The sequence below is a fragment of the Mustelus asterias genome, chromosome 6, assembly GCF_964213995.1.
Source record: "Mustelus asterias chromosome 6, sMusAst1.hap1.1, whole genome shotgun sequence".
NCBI classification, from domain to species: Eukaryota; Metazoa; Chordata; class Chondrichthyes; order Carcharhiniformes; family Triakidae; genus Mustelus; species Mustelus asterias.
The window spans coordinates 95,078,025-95,095,507 of NC_135806.1; the positions used below are offsets into that span (position 1 = coordinate 95,078,025).

The following is a 17,483-nucleotide window of genomic DNA, read 5'->3' on the forward strand; positions in this document are numbered from 1 at the left end:
AGGCAACCAAAAGCTCAGTCAGAGAGTTAAGTTTAAAGAAGTATTTTAAAGGAAGAGGTAGAGATGCATTAGAGATTTAGGGAGGGAAGTTCAAAGCTCAGGACCAAGACAACTGAAAGCACAATGGCCGGTGGTGAAGCAATCAAAAAAACTGGGAAATGCAAGAAGACAGAATTCAACTAGCATATAGATCTTAGAGGGTTCTGGGACTGAAGAAGGTATCAGAGCTAGGGAGAGGTAAGACCATGGAGGGATTTGAAAACAAGGATGAGAATTTTAAAATCAAAGCATTGCTATACTAGGAGCCAATGTATGTTAGGATTGATGAGTGCCTTGATGGGAGTTCGCGCAGCAAAGATTTTTTGGATGGGCCAATTGCCAAAAAGTGCAACAGCAAAGCTAAATTAGGAAACAATGGTATTATGGAAGATTATTGTTGTATTTTAACTCAAACTCATTGAATACCCTGATTTGTTGATCTTGCAAGCTTGATGCAGGAATAGAGTTCAAATAAAATACCTTGCCAGATAATGGCTGTCTGATTAGATTGTTATTCATTGTGTATCACGCAAAATTGCAAATGGGCCAAAGGCTATCACTTTCTGACCTGAAAAGTGCCCATTCCACCACAAATTATTCTGGAAAGGTAAACTATCCAAAGAAAATTTGAACAACAGGTTAAGCAACCTGTTTCAAGCTGCTACGATGTGAGTGGTATTTTCCACTAACAGGATGGTGCCTTATCTCTCCCAAAGGGTGTCTTACCTCTCCGGTAGGTATCAGGACCCTATCCAAAGGGGTGTCTTACTTCTCGAAAGGGGTGCATGGCTATCCAAATGAATCCACCAAGTTTAGACTCCCTCTCATCTGTTCTAACCAATTCTACATTCCTATACATCCAAAATCCCACTTCAGTGAAGGCAGCTGGTGATTTAAATGGCCAGCTGCCTCTATGAATCGCGCATTTTCCGGCTGCTGCAATGATGGGATCTTAGAAATTTCGATCAATTTCAGGATTTCTGCCATGATGGAGAACCTCTCTGTCATGGCAAAATCCCAGGGTGAGATTTTCCACTTCCGTTTTTGGGAATGGGATCAGCACTGGAACAGGAGACCCACTGGAGTCCCAAAACGTGGTTTACGCCTGGAAGATTTGCCATACTGATTGTCCCCTCCATCTGCCAATTACATAAAGGAATCCTGACATTATAATTATCAGGTCTTTATACCTGGTAATCACCCAACCTCGCCCCCCCCCCCCCCCCCCCCCCCCCCCCCCCCACCGCCAACCCCCTCACACCATCACTGTTTAGAATGTCCATTCATGCCCGTATGAATAAAGACAGGCCTCCCACAGTGTGTACCTGGTGAGCAAAACCCACCAGAGGAATTAAGGTGGCTTGGGGGAGAGGGTCATGTCTGGGCACTGCTTTCTGGCACAATTGCCAGTGGGCTATGCCTGGGCAGTGACAGAGTATGTTCCTTTGGGGGGGTGGGGGGGGTGGTTTCATTGAGGTGGCTTTCAATTTAATTTCTTGTATCGTGGCACCATTTTAAAAAGGTGATCTTTTAAAACCAGAGTCTGTCCCATTAGCATGGCGTTGTGGGACCCACCCATTTATTTTTTCAGCTATGTGCCAAACAGTATGGCGTGAAAGCTGCCTTTGGGGTTGGCAGCTTCCTCATCGTCTTTCCATCCTCCTGTGCCACTCTGCCTATTTTTGAAAACATTCCTCCCCAGGCCTTTGTGATGCATGTACCAGGTCCATCTATACTGTAGAGTTCTGCAGTCTCTCTTCATTTAAATAGTATTCTGCTTTTCTATTCTTCCTGCCAAAGACGACAAGTTCACAGTTCCCCACATTATACTCCATCTGCAAAATTTTTGCCCAGTCACTTAATCTATCTAAATCACTTTGTAGACTCTTAATGTCCTCTAGACAACTTACTTTCCTACCTATCTTTATTGGCTACCGTACATTGCCTTCATCCAAGTCATTAATAGAGTCGTGGCCTCAGCACCAATTCCTATGTAATTCCATTATTGCAGTTTGCCATCTCAAAAAAGGTAATGTCTTGAGATGGATAGAAAGCTGGTTAGCAGATAGGAAGCAAAGAGTTGGTATAAATGGGTCTTTTTTCAATTGGCTGGCAGTGACCAGTGGGGTACTACAGGGATCTGTGCAAGGTCCCCAACTGTTCATATTATACATTAATGATTCGGACGAAGGAACTTAAATATATTATTTCCAAATTTGCAGCTTATACAAGGTTGGCTGGGATGATTTGGACAGGCTGAGTGAGTGGGCATATGCATGGCAGATGTGAGGTTATCCACTTTGATAGCAATAATAGGAAGACAGATTATTGTTGAAAGGGTGTAAAGTGAGAGAGGTGGATACTCAAGACCTTGGTGTCCTTGTGCATCTGTCGCTGAAAGTAAGCGTGCAGGTGCAGCAAGCAGTAAGAAAGGCAAATTATATGTTGGCCTTCATAGCGAGGGGATCTGAGTAAAGGAATAGGGATGTTTTGCTGCATTTGGAGAGAGCATTGTTGAGGCTACCCCTGGAGTATTGTGTGCAGTTTTCATGTCCTTATCTGAGGAAGAATGTCCTTGCTATAGAGGGAGTACAACGAAAGGTTACCAGGCTGATTCCTGGGATGGCAGGTCTGCCATATGAGGAGAGACTAAATCAGTTAGGATGATATTCATTGGAGTTTAGAAGAGTGAGAGGGGATCTCATAGAAATTTATAAAATTCTAACAGGGTTGAAAGAATGTTCCAAATGGTGGGAGAGTCCAGAAATAGGGGTCATAGTTTTAGGATAAGGGTAAACCTTTTAGAACTGAGGTGAGGAGAAATTTCTTCACCCAGAGAGTGATGAATGTGCGGAATTCACTACCACAGAAAGTAGTTGAAGCCAAAACGTCTGATTTCAAGAAGAAATTAGATATAGTGCTTGGGGCTAAAGGGATCAAGGGATATGGGGGATCAGGATATTTAATTTGATGATTAGCCATGATCATAATGAATGGCAGAGCAGGCTTGGAGGGCCAAATGGCCTACTCCTGCTTCCGATTTCTGTGTTTCTATATTCCATTTATCCCTATTCTCTTCTTCTTGTTAGCTAACCAATCTTCTATCCATACTAATATGTTACCACCATGAGCTCTTATTTTGTGTAACCTTTGATGTGGCACCTTATTAATTGTCTTTTGGAAATCCAAGTACATCATACCCACAGGTTCCACTTTATCCACCTTGCTTGTTACTTCCTCAAAGAACTCACAATTCGTCAAAAGTGATTTCCCTTTCACAAAACCATGTTGACTCAGCCTGATTGCATTCATGATTTTCTAAATGTTCTTCTGTTACCTCCTTAATAATGGATTCCAGCATTTCCTACGTGTCAGAAGTTAAGCTAACTGTCATACAATTTCCTGCTTTCAGTCCCCCTCCTTTTTTGAATTAAGTTGTTGCAATAGCGATTGCCCAATCTGCTAGGACCTTTCCTGCATCTAGGAAATTTTGGAAAATCATAACCATTAATTTACTATCTCTGCAACCACTTCTTCTAAGAATTTAGGATGCAAACCACCAGATCTAATGGCTTGTCAGCCTTTAGTTCTAATACTTTTCCGAATACCATTTCCCTGGTGATTGTGATAAAAGTTCCTCCCTCCCTTTTGCACCATGATTTTTGAGTATTCTTATGATGCTTTTTGAGTTTTCTACAGTGAAGGTAGGCGCAAAATATCAGTTCAATGCTTCTGCCATTTTCTTCTTTCCCATTATGAATTCCCCAGGCTCACTCTCTCAAGGACCAATACACATTTAAATTACTCTTTTCCTTTCTCATTCCTTCTAGAAACTCTTATTATCTGTTTTTATATTTCTAGTTAGCTTTCTCTCATACTCATCCATTATTGTTGTCATGATTCTTTGCAGGTTTCTTAAATCTATCCGATCTTCTGATCTACCAATAGTCTTTGCAGCAGTGTACAATTTTTCATTAAATTTGATGCTATCCTTAACTTGCTTAGTTAGTCACAGATGAGGGTGGCACGGTGGCGCAGTGCCAAGAACCCGGGCTCAATTTTGGCCTCGGGTCACTGTCAGTGTGAAGTTTGCACTTTCTCCTCGTGTCTGTGTGGGTTTCCTCTGGGTGCTCCGGTTTCCTCCCACAGCCCAAAGATGTGCAGGTTAGGTTGATTGGCCATGCTAAATTGACCCTAATGTCAGGGGGATTAGCAGGGTAAACGAGGGTTAGAGGAATAGGGCCTGGGTGGGATTGTGTTCGGTACAGACTCGATGGGCCAAATGGCCTCCTTCTGCACTGTAGAGAATCTATGATTCTATGATACATCCTTCTCATGGAATCCCACCCTTGGTCACCTTGCAACCATATATATCTCTGAAATAGACATTAGGTCATACCTATTTATTTCTATTTATGCTATGAACTCTTCATTTTTTTATGAATGCTGCACAGATACCAAGCCTTTAATTGTCATTTTACCATTCATGTGAGACCAATTTAAGATAATCAGTAAAGCTTGTAACATTTGTGAAAAATGACATGCATTCAAAAGTAGCAGCCCATTCTCTCGGCAAAAAGAATATGTTCAAGCACTGTGCCTTTTTTGAGTTACTTGGAAGCTTGGGGTGCCTGTTGTTTTCTCCATGGTAACGTCCCAGTCAATCCAGATCATCTTGTCAACCAATCAGCACCTTTTCTCCCAGTAGTATAAATTGTTGCGATTGTTTGAAATTTGGAATTCTTGTTTTTGTCCTGCTGAGTGCAAGACTAAAATCTTCAGCAACTTGCTGCTCTTTTTAGCAATATTTTATGTTTTTCCCAGTAGCTCTCCTTTTTTTGGATAACATGCTGCTAGTGCCGCTCTATAATTGGCTGTTGCAATGTGTAGGATAGTAACACAAGTTGTATATCCACTTTAATTTATTTTCTCCTTCTCCTTGTGAAGAAGCACCCATCATTCATATGGCAATTCACCAACAACACTGCTAAGATCAAAACCTCAAATAATTGTAAATTCGGGGCTGAATTAAATGGGGCATTGGATTCCCCAAACCCCTCTGAGCTAAGGGTGGAACCCGCCAAGAGGAAAATTGGCTGCCTGTAACTATTTAATAGCCAATTGTCCATTAATAGGTTGGAGGCAGGGCTTCTGGATCAGAAACTCCAACCTCAGAGAGGTGTCAATCAATCAACTCCAGTAATGGCTGTGTCAACAGGAGTGGTACTGCACTTGGGGCTTGAGGAGACAAGCTGCACTAGATTCAGCCTAACACTCGGTACCAAACTAGCCAGCCCGGGGGAGGAGGATGCGGGGTTAGGGGTTGAATGGCTATATGGGATGAAGAATCTGGGGAAGGATAACACATTGGTGAGGCCCACTGATTGGCCCAGGGGACCGCCTTGACATCCACTAGCCCGCACATGGAAACCTACCAGATCTTGCCATGGGACTGGCAGCAGCACTATGAGGCCCTTACATGGACATTAACTTTCCACTTAAGGGCCTTACTTGGTCCACTGGAGGGCTGGCCATCTCCACCGCTGCTGAAAAATTGCATTGGGGGCAAAGGCAGCCCGAAAGGCAGTGTGAAGGCTGCCCACTGGATTTCATGTGCCCACCCTACCCTCAAACCCACTGGCAGGTTTAAAATCCAACCCTTAGTGCCACATTCACTTGCTACTATTGTAGCAACACATCAATGTAACTATAACCCACTGGAAAATTTCACAATTTGTTAAAGATGATAAATTTATGAGGAACATATCTTATTAAAAATTTAATGGCTACATCTTGTAAATCTCAAAAGTACTACTCCAGTTATCCATCCTATATCTATTCCTATGCTGTATTTTGGGCTGATCAAATTATGTTTCCATGTATTATCTTTGAATTCTTGTTAGATAGGAAATTAAAGATGCTGCAAGTAATTTCAGACTTGCTATGTTATAACTTTTTTTCTATACATGACAGATTGAATCAAATCTTCATTAGAATCTGATTCCATTAAAAATTGCTTGGGACTTAATCCTAAATATGTCATTGCCTTTGAACATATGGAAACCGTGGGGTCAGAAACTGTAGTTACACATCTTCCAGAGCACCGTACAAGCTGCGTAATCTTTCAGAATTAGATATTGAAGTTGTTACAATCCCTGCAGAGACTGTTATCATTTAAAGAGGATTTGAAATACCCGTTATGTACTGTAAGAAGGAAACCACAACATTCCATGGATTAAACAATTTAAGTACTATACAAGTCAAACAAAGCAAACACAGCTAACTGAACATTACTTTAGGTTATCAATTATACTTTACAACATAAAAAATGAACATGATCACTTATATTTTAAAACTGAACTCCTTAACTGAACCTTTCTCTTTGACATCTCCCCCAGAAACTCTTTGGCTTCTTATTAGACACTTAAGAGTTCCTTCACTTCCTAGGACCAAACCAAATTTACTTTGATCCTCTTCAGTGATCCTGCTATCCTCTGAGCTTTCTTGGGGTCCTTCCTTGGGGCAAACAAATCTCCACCACTCCTTAAGCACCTCACCATTGTAGACACTCCAGTTTAAGCATGGGCTTTACTGCACTTCTGTTTAGTGCCTCCGTCTCAGATGTACCCTTGTTTTCTGACAACCATTTTTGCTTCAGGTTTACAGCTCTCAGCAGACTTACTTTCTCTGCCTGCTGAACCCACCCACCAATTTGGGTACTTTTAGCTCCAACCCCAAATACCTTGTGGAAAAATCCACAACTTCCCAGAATTCCAATCAGGGCACCACCCTGAATTACTCATCTCTGTGGAAACAGAGCTTTGTTGAAATTTCTGATAGATTTTTGAATTAATTATTTTTTATATTTCAAAATTAAACCTTTTAACCCTGAGGTCTGCAGGAATAATTCACCTCTCTAACTAAGGCAGGACAATATGCAGCTCAGACACCCTGTCTTGAGTTTTCTAGCTAAATGAGCCCACCTGCCGTTTTATAGCTCTTTCTCTCTCTTCTATTCTGACCTTATTAAACAAACACAGGTCACCCTTTGAACTGCCATTACTTGATGTGTCCTGGCAATTTCTAAAGTCCCGCATTTTAATTACTTTATCCTTCAAACTTCAATCTTCCCAAAACTAAAATCACCTCTAAAATATGAATATGAACCATGAAATAGATGACTATGACAAACTTTATGTGGTCAATCTTGTTGCATTGCTGGTGATTAAAAGAAAACAGATTTCCAAGGCCAACCCAATAGTCCCGAGTCTGGTTTATACTAACAACGCTGTTATATTCAATCATGACTGATTTAGAATAATAAGTCTATAACTTTTAATCAAGAGGTTTCAGTGACAATTCAGGCCATAAGAGCAAAGCTCAAATGGTTCTCATCTGAATTGAGATTAAATTACAGTTTTTAGTTTTCCTCAACAATCTATTCTTTGTTTAATGCATAATATTACAAACTTTGGAATACAAAGGTAGTCTATTGACAATTGGAAGTGGCAAAAATTACATTGATTGAAGACAGAATCTGATTCAACATCACTACTATAGAGTAGTATTGTCACGTGATTCACAAAAGGATTGAATGTGGGCAATGTATTGTAGTTTGGAGGCACTAATGAAATATACTGATTGTATATAATGATTATACTTTTGTATAATCAGTTTCACATCTGAATTGATTGACTTATATACAAAATAAGCATATTTTTCAGTTGAAAAAGGTTATACACACAGGATTTTCTACTGAAGCACTAATACAGTGCAGATCTTCTTATTTCTGAATTAGTTATCATTTTCCCAGCATGTCTAATTGGATTTTGATATTAGAGTTTTTTGGGGATGTAGTACGAGGGTAGATAAATAGGAATCAATAGATGTAGTATACCTGGATTTCCAAAAGGCATTTGATTAGGTACCACACAAAAGGTTAATAAGGTAAGGGCTCATGGAGTTGGGGTAGTATTTTAGCATGGATAGAGAATTGGTTAATGGATAGAAAACAGAGAGTAAGCATAAAGAAGGCTTTTTCAAGTTGAGAGGCAATGAGTTGAGAGGCAGTGAGTAGTGGAATGCCACAAGGAGCAATGCTGGGGCCCCAGCTATTTATAATCAGCTCCTCAGTGTTGGATTTGCAGGGGGGGGGGTGGGGGTGGGGGTGGGGGGGGGGGGGGACTACAAAGCTGCCCTGCAGAATCCCCCTCCAAACTTTACAGATAAGCAGTTGCACAGCAATTGCCCAGAAGTGCACAATGAACAATCTGAAAATGTGATTTAATCACTAACTTTGGATGGTTCAGGCAAGCTCTCGCTAATAGGAGATGGGTGAGATTTTCAATGAATATTTCTCCTCGGTGTTTACTATGGAGAACATCATGGTGCTAAAATAAAGGAAACAATTGGTGATGTCTTGAGCCACTTGCACATTACTAGGGAGGAGGCATTTGCAGCCTTAAAAAGCATTAAGGTGGATAAATTCCCTGGACCTTATCAAGTGCATCCTTGGATCTTGTGGAAGGCTAGGGAAGAAATTGCAGAGATAATTGCTTTATCTCTTTCCACTGACAGTGGCTAATGTTTCATTGTTTTAGAAAGGTAGCAAAGACAAGGTAGGGAATTACAGGCTGGTGAGCCTGACATAAGTGGTGGGTAATTTACTGGAGGGGAATCTGATGGACAGGAACTACCAACATTTGGATAGTTAAGGTCTGATTAGGCCTAGTAACCATGGCGTTTTGTGTGGTAAGTCATGTTTGATGAATCTGTTAGGGTTTTTTGAAGAGGTAACCAAGAGGATGGATGAGGGTAGGGTAGTAGATGCTATTTATTTGGACTTTATCAAGGCCTTCAACGAGGTCCCACATGGCAGGCTAGTCTGGAAAGTTGAGTCGCATGGAATCCAGAGAAAGCTAGCAAATTGGATTCACAATTGGCTCGATGGTAGGAAGCAGAGGGTGATGGTCGAAGGTTGTCTCTCGGACTGGAGGCCTGTGACTAGTGGTCTGCTTCAGGGGGACGGTGCTGGGACCCTTGTTATTCATCATTTATATGAGTGGTTTGGATGTGAATGTTCAAGGCATGGTTGGTAAGTTTGCGGATTAGGAGGTATCGTTGATAGTGAAGAATATCAAAAATTATAGGGGGATCTTGATCAGTTATGGAATTGGGCTGAGGATTGGCAAATGGATTCCGATACAGATAAATTCAATTCACCTGACGAAGGAGCTGTGCACTGAAAGCTTGTGGTTTCAGATAAACCTGTTGAGCTATAACCTGGTGTCATGTGATCTCTCATCTTCAATACAGGTAAGTGTGAGGTGTTGCATTTTGGAAAGTCTTATCGGACTTATAAAGGTAAGACTTATACAGCGAATGGTAGGGCCCTGGGGAGTGTTAAGGAACAAAGGGACCTAGGACTACAATTACATAGTTCGTTGAAAGCGATGTCACAGGTAGACAGAGTGGTAAAGAAGGTATTTGGCACACTGGCCTTCATCATCAGGGGATTGAGTATAGGATTCGTGAAATTATGTTACAGTCATTGGTGAGGCTGCACTTGGAGTATTGTGTAGTTTTGATCACCCTGTTTCCAATGTTATAGGAAAGACATTTATAAACTGGAAAGAGTGCAAAGAAGATTTATGAGGATGTTGCCAGGACTAGTGGGCCTGAGTTATAGGGAGTGGTTGGCCAGGCTAGGGCTTTATTCCTTGGAACACAGGAGAATGAGGGGTGACTTTATTGAGGTCTATAAAATCATGAGGGGCATAGATAGGATGAACACACATAGTCTTTTTCCCAGGATAGAGGAATTGAAAACCAGATGGCTTGGTTTAAGGTGAGAGGGGAAAGATTTAATGGACATTTGGAAAGTCTTACAGGACTTATACAAGTAGGACTTATACAGTGAATGGTAGGACCCTGGGGAGTGTTAAGGAACAGAGGGACCATGGAGTACAAGTACATAGTTCATTGAAAGTGGCGTCACAAGTAGAGAGAGTGGTAAAGAAGGTGATTAGCACACTGGCCTTTATCATCAGGGGATTGGGTATAGGAGTTGGGACATTATGACGGGCAACTTCTTCATGCAGAGTGTGATGCGCATATGGAATGAGCTGCCAGAGAAAGTGGTTGAGGCAGGTTCAATAGCAACATTTCTAAAAGCATTTGGAAAGTACATGGAAGGGAAAGGATTAGAGGGATATGGGCCAAACGCTGGCAATTGAGACTAGCTGGGGGGGCACAATGGTTGGCATGGACCTGTTGTGCCGAAGGATCTGTTTCCATGCTGTATTACTCTATGACTCTATGTATAAAATGACCATATACAAAATTGTGAAATTCCTGACATGAAAACTAAGGCAAGAAGTTCCTTCTCAATTTGTGCATGATGAAACTTAGTGTCAGTGAGTGCCCTTGAGGCATAGGCCATTTTGTACACATTCTGCACATGGTGGCACAGTGGTTAGCACTGCTGCCCCACAGCGCCAGGGACCCAGGTTCGATTCCCAGCTTGGGTCACTGTCTGTGCAGAGTTTGCACATTCCCCCCCATGTCTGCATGGGTTTCCTGCGGGTGCTCCGATTTCCTCCCACAGTCTGAAAGATGTGCTGGTTAGGTGCATTGACTCGAATAGGCACTGGAATTTGGCGAGTGGGGGAATTTCACAGTAACTTCATTGCAGTGTTAATGTAAGCCTTACTTGTGACTAATAAATTAACTTTAATTTTAACTTTATCTTTAATACCGGGAGGCATTTGCTGAGATAAGGACAGGCACCTGAAATACAAAATATTGTATTATCAGTGGGGGTGTTAATGCTCATTTGAACCTGTTGAAAGATGCTGTGTAGTGTTCTTGCTGGCATTGTTTGACATCCTGGAGGAGAAGTTGGTGAAGTGGTCCAGTGAGCTCACTATGACACAGAATGAGTTTGGAGAGATAGTTTGTCATGCCCAGAAAACGCTGAGGAAGTGCTTATCCACAGGAATAGCCATTGGTTATATGTTATTGGTTATATGTCTTGTTTGGATCAGGTTTCACACTATCAGCTGTGACGTAAGTGGCCACATATCAAACCTGATTTACCCTGAATTTGCATTTTGCAGAGTTGCACTTCTATTGGAGAGCCCAGACTTTGCCCAGGACATGGCGAAGATGCACATCATGTTCCTGTATAGTACAACCCCAAACTAGCATCATAGTAACTATGATCCCACACGGTTGATCTGCAAAGATTTGCTCCATGCCTCACTGGAAGACCTCACTGCCGGTGGAGATATTGTACTGCATTCACAGAAAAAGGTATCTCCCTACTGGAGATATGAATGTACAGTAAGAAGTCTCACAACACCAGGTTAAAGTCCAACAGGTTTATTTGGTAGCAAATACCATAAGCTTTCGGAGCGCTGCCCCTTCGTCAGATGGAGTGGATATCTGTTCTCCAACAGTGCACAGAGACACAGAAATCAAGTTACAGAATACTAATTAGAATGCAAATCTCTACAGCCAGCCAGGTCTTAAAGGTACAGATAATGTGGGTGGAGGGAACAATAAACACAGGTTAAAGAGATGTGTATTGTCTCCAGACAGAACAGCTCCAGACAGAACAGGCTAAGATTATGAAGGGTATAGATAGGGTGAACAGTGGGAAGCTTTTTCCCAGGTCGGAGGTGACGATCACGAGGGGTCACGGGCTCAAGCTGAGAGGGGCGAAGTATAACTCAGACATCAGAGGGACGTTTTTTACACAGAGGGTGGTGGGGGCCTGGAATGCGCTGCCAAGTAGGGTGGTGGAGGCAGGCACGCTGACATCGTTTAAGACTTACCTGGATAGTCACATGAGCAGCCTGGGAATGGAGGGATACAAACGATTGGTCTAGTTGGACCAAGGAGCGGCACAGGCTTGGAGGGCCGAAAGCCTGTTTCCTGTGCTGTACTGTTCTTTGTTCTTTGTTCTTTGAAGGGGGGGAGGTTTAACACAGATATCAGAAGGACATATTTCACACAGAGGGTCGTGGGGGCCTGGAATGTGTTGCCGGGCAAGGTGGTGGAGGCGGACACACTGGGAACGTTTAAGACTTATCTAGACAGCTATATGACCGGAGTGGGAATGGAGGGATACAAAAGAGTGGTCTAGTTTGGACCAGGGAGCGGCGCGGGCTAATTGTTCCTTGTTTCTCGTTTCAAGGCTTCATTCTATGATCATCTTGCTGGTGCCAGTACAGAGCGAGACTGTGGATAGTTGGGAACCTGTCTCGGGGGCAGGGAATTCATATGGTGTTCATGGAAGTGGAAATGACTAGGGTTGGGAAGCATTTTCCGATCAGGGCCATTGTGATCTCCTGGACTCGTTTCGATCGCCTCAGGGGGTCGGAGAGGAATTTCCCAGATTTTTTTTTTCCCCATATTGGCCCTGGGGTTTTTCACTCTGGGTTTTCGCCTCTCCCTGGGGATCACATGGTCTGGAATAGGGGGGTGGGGGTGAGTTAATAGGTTGTAATGAACAAAGCATCGTAGCTGTGAGGGACAGCTCGGTGGATAGGATATTGGTATGTAGATAGGCTGGAAAATTGGGCGGGGATCCTGGATTCAGGATTCAATCCTGGACCGGGGAGCGGCGCGGGCTTGGAGGGCCGAAGGGCCTGTTCCTGTGCTGTATTGTTCTTTGTTCTTTGTTCTTTGATGCCATGATCTTGCTATCCTTTTTTACTGCAGCTTTCATTACTGAGATCCATTCCATGGCCTACTCGACTGGGGTAATTACATCCAATGCTGTCATGCGATGCAGCTCACCAATGACTTGTTGCCTCAAGGCCACTAATACTCTTCTTGGACCACAAACTGCCGGTGGAACCAAGTCATTTAATCGCATGTGATATACGACTGGCAGTTTGCCAATGACCAACAGTCAAAAACATCGCTGTACATTATCATCTCAGGGGCTTGAAGTTTGTGAGGCATGCACTTCTGGGCCAAGTTGAATGATCCGTAGCGTGCTGCTATATTGAAATCCTAGCAGTGGCTTTACACTCCAAATCACAATGTGGAAATCAAAGTTTCCTTGTGCCCATGAAAGATAGTGACACCCTCAAGAGTGATTATCTGGCCACCATAGGCCACGAGATCAGACTGCTAGCTGGGATCCAGTACCGCATCTGGGTCCATCTCCCAAAGATTTTTGCTAGATAATACAATACATTTCATCCTGGTATTGGTCTTAACTCTACGCCTGGTGTTACTAGAGAGAACATGTAGGGTAATGAAGATCTTGCCCTTTTCCAAAGTAATTCTACTTCTCCAAAATTATGTCGATGTTGGTGTTGATGATGTTGCTGCTGGTTCCGTGACCGTGCTACTTGGGTTGAATTGTAATTTATCGATCTTACTAATGTACCTAGTCCTTGGAGATCGATTAGGAAACATGTTGCTGTTAACAGAAAAGGATTGTTGTTGCTTGGACCCGCAGCAAAAATGCAATTTTGTCGCAAAAAGTTTCAAAGTGACAACTTAAGATTGAGTAGACTCGTGTTTTTTGGTTGGTGGAATGAAAAGTATGGCAATCGAGGATGAGGTCCTTAACCGGGAGGTATATGGCTTTGAATTTTTGCCAAATTGTCTCAGGTTCACCTTTCTTGTCATCGGATTGGAAGATAAATGTTCAATATTTTGCGACTGCTCAGGACCCATTAAACTAAGCGTATGCCTGTACCTTTTTTGGTTTCTTGTAAAATGCTACACTACAGAATATGAACCACTCCTGTTTAAACTACTCCCAGTTATCTGCCACGTTTTCATCGAAGATTAATGGGTCAATAGTTTGAAGTCCTCGCGCCATGCTGCCAGCCCTGACACCATATGATTTTCTGTGGTTTACTGTAACACTGACTGCAACAAGGACTGTAGTAGCAGTTTATTTGTCTAACTGCAGCTGTAAGAAAACACTTGTACTCTGCCCGGAGTGCTGGGGAAATCTGGCACGCTCCCACCATGTGATGCTAGATGTCATTGCATCATCACATAGTTATGTGACAACCCAAGCAAGAACCACAAAAATGGCAGCGCAGGCTGATGCCGGACATATCCCGCTGGCCAAATTCACTGCTCTTCCACAACTTCCCCATCTGACTTGGAACCTGAACTTCCCCATCTGACTTGGAACAGGAGTGTACCTGAAGTCTCACATAAGTTTAGGGCCACTGGACCAATCAACATTTCCTCACAGGGCATTATTTCTTCTAAAATAACCTTATGTATTTGTCAGTACATTGTTCAAAACCCTGAGTACCACAAGCAATTCTTCAACCATTATTATGTAGGAATTGCTCAAATTCAGAAATAGTATTGGGTGTCCTGCAACTTGTATCTAAATTTACCAATGCTGTACAACAGAAAACATTTCACACATGGGATAGAGATCAGTAGCTGCTTAAACAGGATGCAACTATAGCAGATGCAAGATGTCTATGTGCATGTGTGTCAGTTCTCAGTGTCTTCGGAAACATGGAGCCATTTGAAGCTAATAATGAGCACTCCTTTTAAATTTGTCTTGTCATGAAGCCCGAAACATAGTGCACAAACTAAAAAATTCAAAGCCATCCCCCATTTATTTGTTGTGATTTCCATCCTCTTTGTCTCCAAAGGCCCAATCTCTCAATGGCTTACCCCATCAGCAGAAGTGTAAGAGGGTGGGGCACCTACACTCCCATGGTCTGCAACACAGACCCAATTATAAATTGTGGAGAGAAATGTGAGCATCGCTTGCAAGGCCAGCATTTGTTGCCCATCCCTATTGCGCTTGACCTGAGTTGCTGCTAGGCCATCTCAGAGGGCAGTTAAGAGTCAGCCACGTTGCTGTGGATCTGGAATCACATGTAAGCCAGTCCAGGTAATGATGACAGATTTCCTTCCCTAAAATGAACCAGATGGGTTTTCACAACAATCACTGATACTAGCTTTAATTATTAAGATTTTATTAATTGAATTTAACTTCCACCAGCTGCCGTGTCCTCACCAGATCTCTGGACTCTAGTCCAGTAACACTACCACTAAACCACCATGTCCCCTAATGTATTGACAGAAGCCTGACTGCTCCCAACTACTTCAATGAGGAACCCTGAGGCTCAGATATTGTTGAAGAAAATGGTAGATAATGTTCTATTGTGCTTGTAAGGGAGTAAATTGGCATGCTTTTGAAGATAGTCCAGGACTGTGCCTTGGGTTGACAACGTCCTCAATGGAATTCATACCCAGGCAGAGTTACTTTGGAGTTAACAAGGAAATAATAGGTAATATTCTTGGCAAGGTCCAGCCACACACAATCCCTGCTTCCTCCATCCCCAACCCTCTCCTGCCCTCAGTATACCCTGCGTTTAGCTTTTTTCAGGTTTTGCAGAAATGGCTGGAATATGTTTGTGCCAACTTAATAATAGTGATGCAGGGATTATAATGGTAAAGACAGAATCTCTTATTGCATTTAAATAATACTTGGACACGCACTTGAAGTACTGTGAACTACAAAAGTAGAGACCAAGAACTGAAAAGTGAGATTAGGCTGCATTGCTTTTTTTGGCTGGCACAGACACAATGACCAAATAGCCTCCTCCTGTTTCTATGATTAAATTCCTCTCCTAAAAAAAATTACACCGAAAAACCTACTCTCAATCATCAGCAAAGTGATGGGAGGTGTCATCGACAGTGCTATCAAGTGCAACAACCTGTTCGCTGAAGCACAGATTGGGTTATGCCAGGGCTAGCCTGCTCCAGACTTTAGAACATAGAACATAGAAAGCCACAGCACAAACAGGCCCTTCGGCCCACAAGTTGCGCCGATCATATCCCTACCTCTAGGCCTATCTATAGCCCTCAATCCCATTAAATCCCATGTACTCATCCAGAAGTCTCTTAAAAGACCCCAACGAGTTTGCCTCCACCACCACCGACGTCAGCCGATTCCACTCACCCACCACCCTCTGAGTGAAAAACTTACCCCTGACATCTCCTCTGTACCTACCCCCCAGCACCTTAAACCTGTGTCCTCTCGTAGCAACCATTTCAGCCCTTGGAAATAGCCTCTGAGAGTCTACCCTATCCAGACCTCTCAACATCTTGTAAACCTCTATCAGGTCACCTCTCATCCTTCGTCTCTCCAGGGAGAAGAGACCAAGCTCCCTCAACCTATCCTCATAAGGCATGCCCCCCAATCCAGGCAACATCCTTGTAAATCTCCTCTGCACCCTTTCAATGGCTTCAACATCTTTCCTGTAATGAGGTGACCAGAACTGCGCGCAGTACTCCAAGTGGGGTCTAACCAGGGTCCTATAAAGCTGCAGCATTATCTCCCGACTCCTAAACTCAATCCCTCGATTAATGAAGGCTAGTACGCCGTACGCCTTCTTGACCGCATCCTCCACCTGCGAGGCCGATTTAAGAGTCCTATGGACCCGGACCCCAAGGTCCTTCTGATCCTCTACACTGCTAAGAATGGTACCCTTCATATTATACTGCTGCTTCATCCCATTTGGTCCAAACGCAGTCAAAAAAGCTAAATTCCAAGGGTTAGGTGAAACTGATTGCCCTGGACTTCAAGGCAGCAGTTGGCTGAGTTTGGAATCAAGGAGCCCTGGCAAAATTAAACTGAATTGGAGTCGGAGACAAACCTCTCTACTGAGTCATACCTAGCAAAAAGGAAGATGGTTGTAGTTGTTGGAGGTGAATCATTGTAGTTCCAGTACAGGAGTTCCTCAGAGTAGTGTTCTAAACCCAATGATCTTCAGCTGCTTCATCATTGAACTCCCTTCCAAAATAAGGCTAAAAATGAGGATGTTTGCTGATCATTGTACAGTCCAGAACAAAGAAGCCTGCTTGCTTGGCACCCCATCTTCCACTTTAGACATTCACTAGCAGTGCACAATGGCAGCAGTGTATGCCGTTTATCAGGTGCATTGCAGTAACTCATCAAAAACTCTTCAACACCACCTTCCAAACCTGTGAGCTCTACCACCTAGAATTTGAACAAGGGCATAGGGTCACACCACCTCCTGTAAATTCTCCAAGCAACATACCACATGGACTTGCAGATAAATTACTGTTACTTTATCATTGCTCAGTCAAAATCCTGGCACTCTCTACCTTATAGCACTGTGAAAGTACCCACACCATATGGGATGCAGTAGTTTAAGAAGGCAGCTCATCAAAACCTGCTCAAGGCCAATTAGAGATGGGCAATAATTGCAGACCTTGCCAATGATATTAGGATCCTGAGAATTCATTTAAAAAAATAAAGGGACGTATATTCATATTGTGTATCACTGGGCGCAGTGTCAGCAATATGCCTGTGACATCCACTCTAAAGCAATAGTAGGAAGGCCTGAACCACTTTCAGTTTCAGACCCCATCAACATTGTTTGGACCCCATTAACCTCTTGTTGCCAAAT

The 17,483-nt window shown here is 42.9% G+C and overlaps 1 protein-coding gene across 4 annotated transcripts in view; it reads left to right on the forward strand.

Moving 5' to 3' along the window:
• The window catches only part of mctp1a (multiple C2 domains, transmembrane 1a), a 599,923-nt gene that overhangs the window by 297,273 nt on the left and 285,167 nt on the right, over positions 1-17,483 (forward strand). The window lies entirely within an intron of this gene.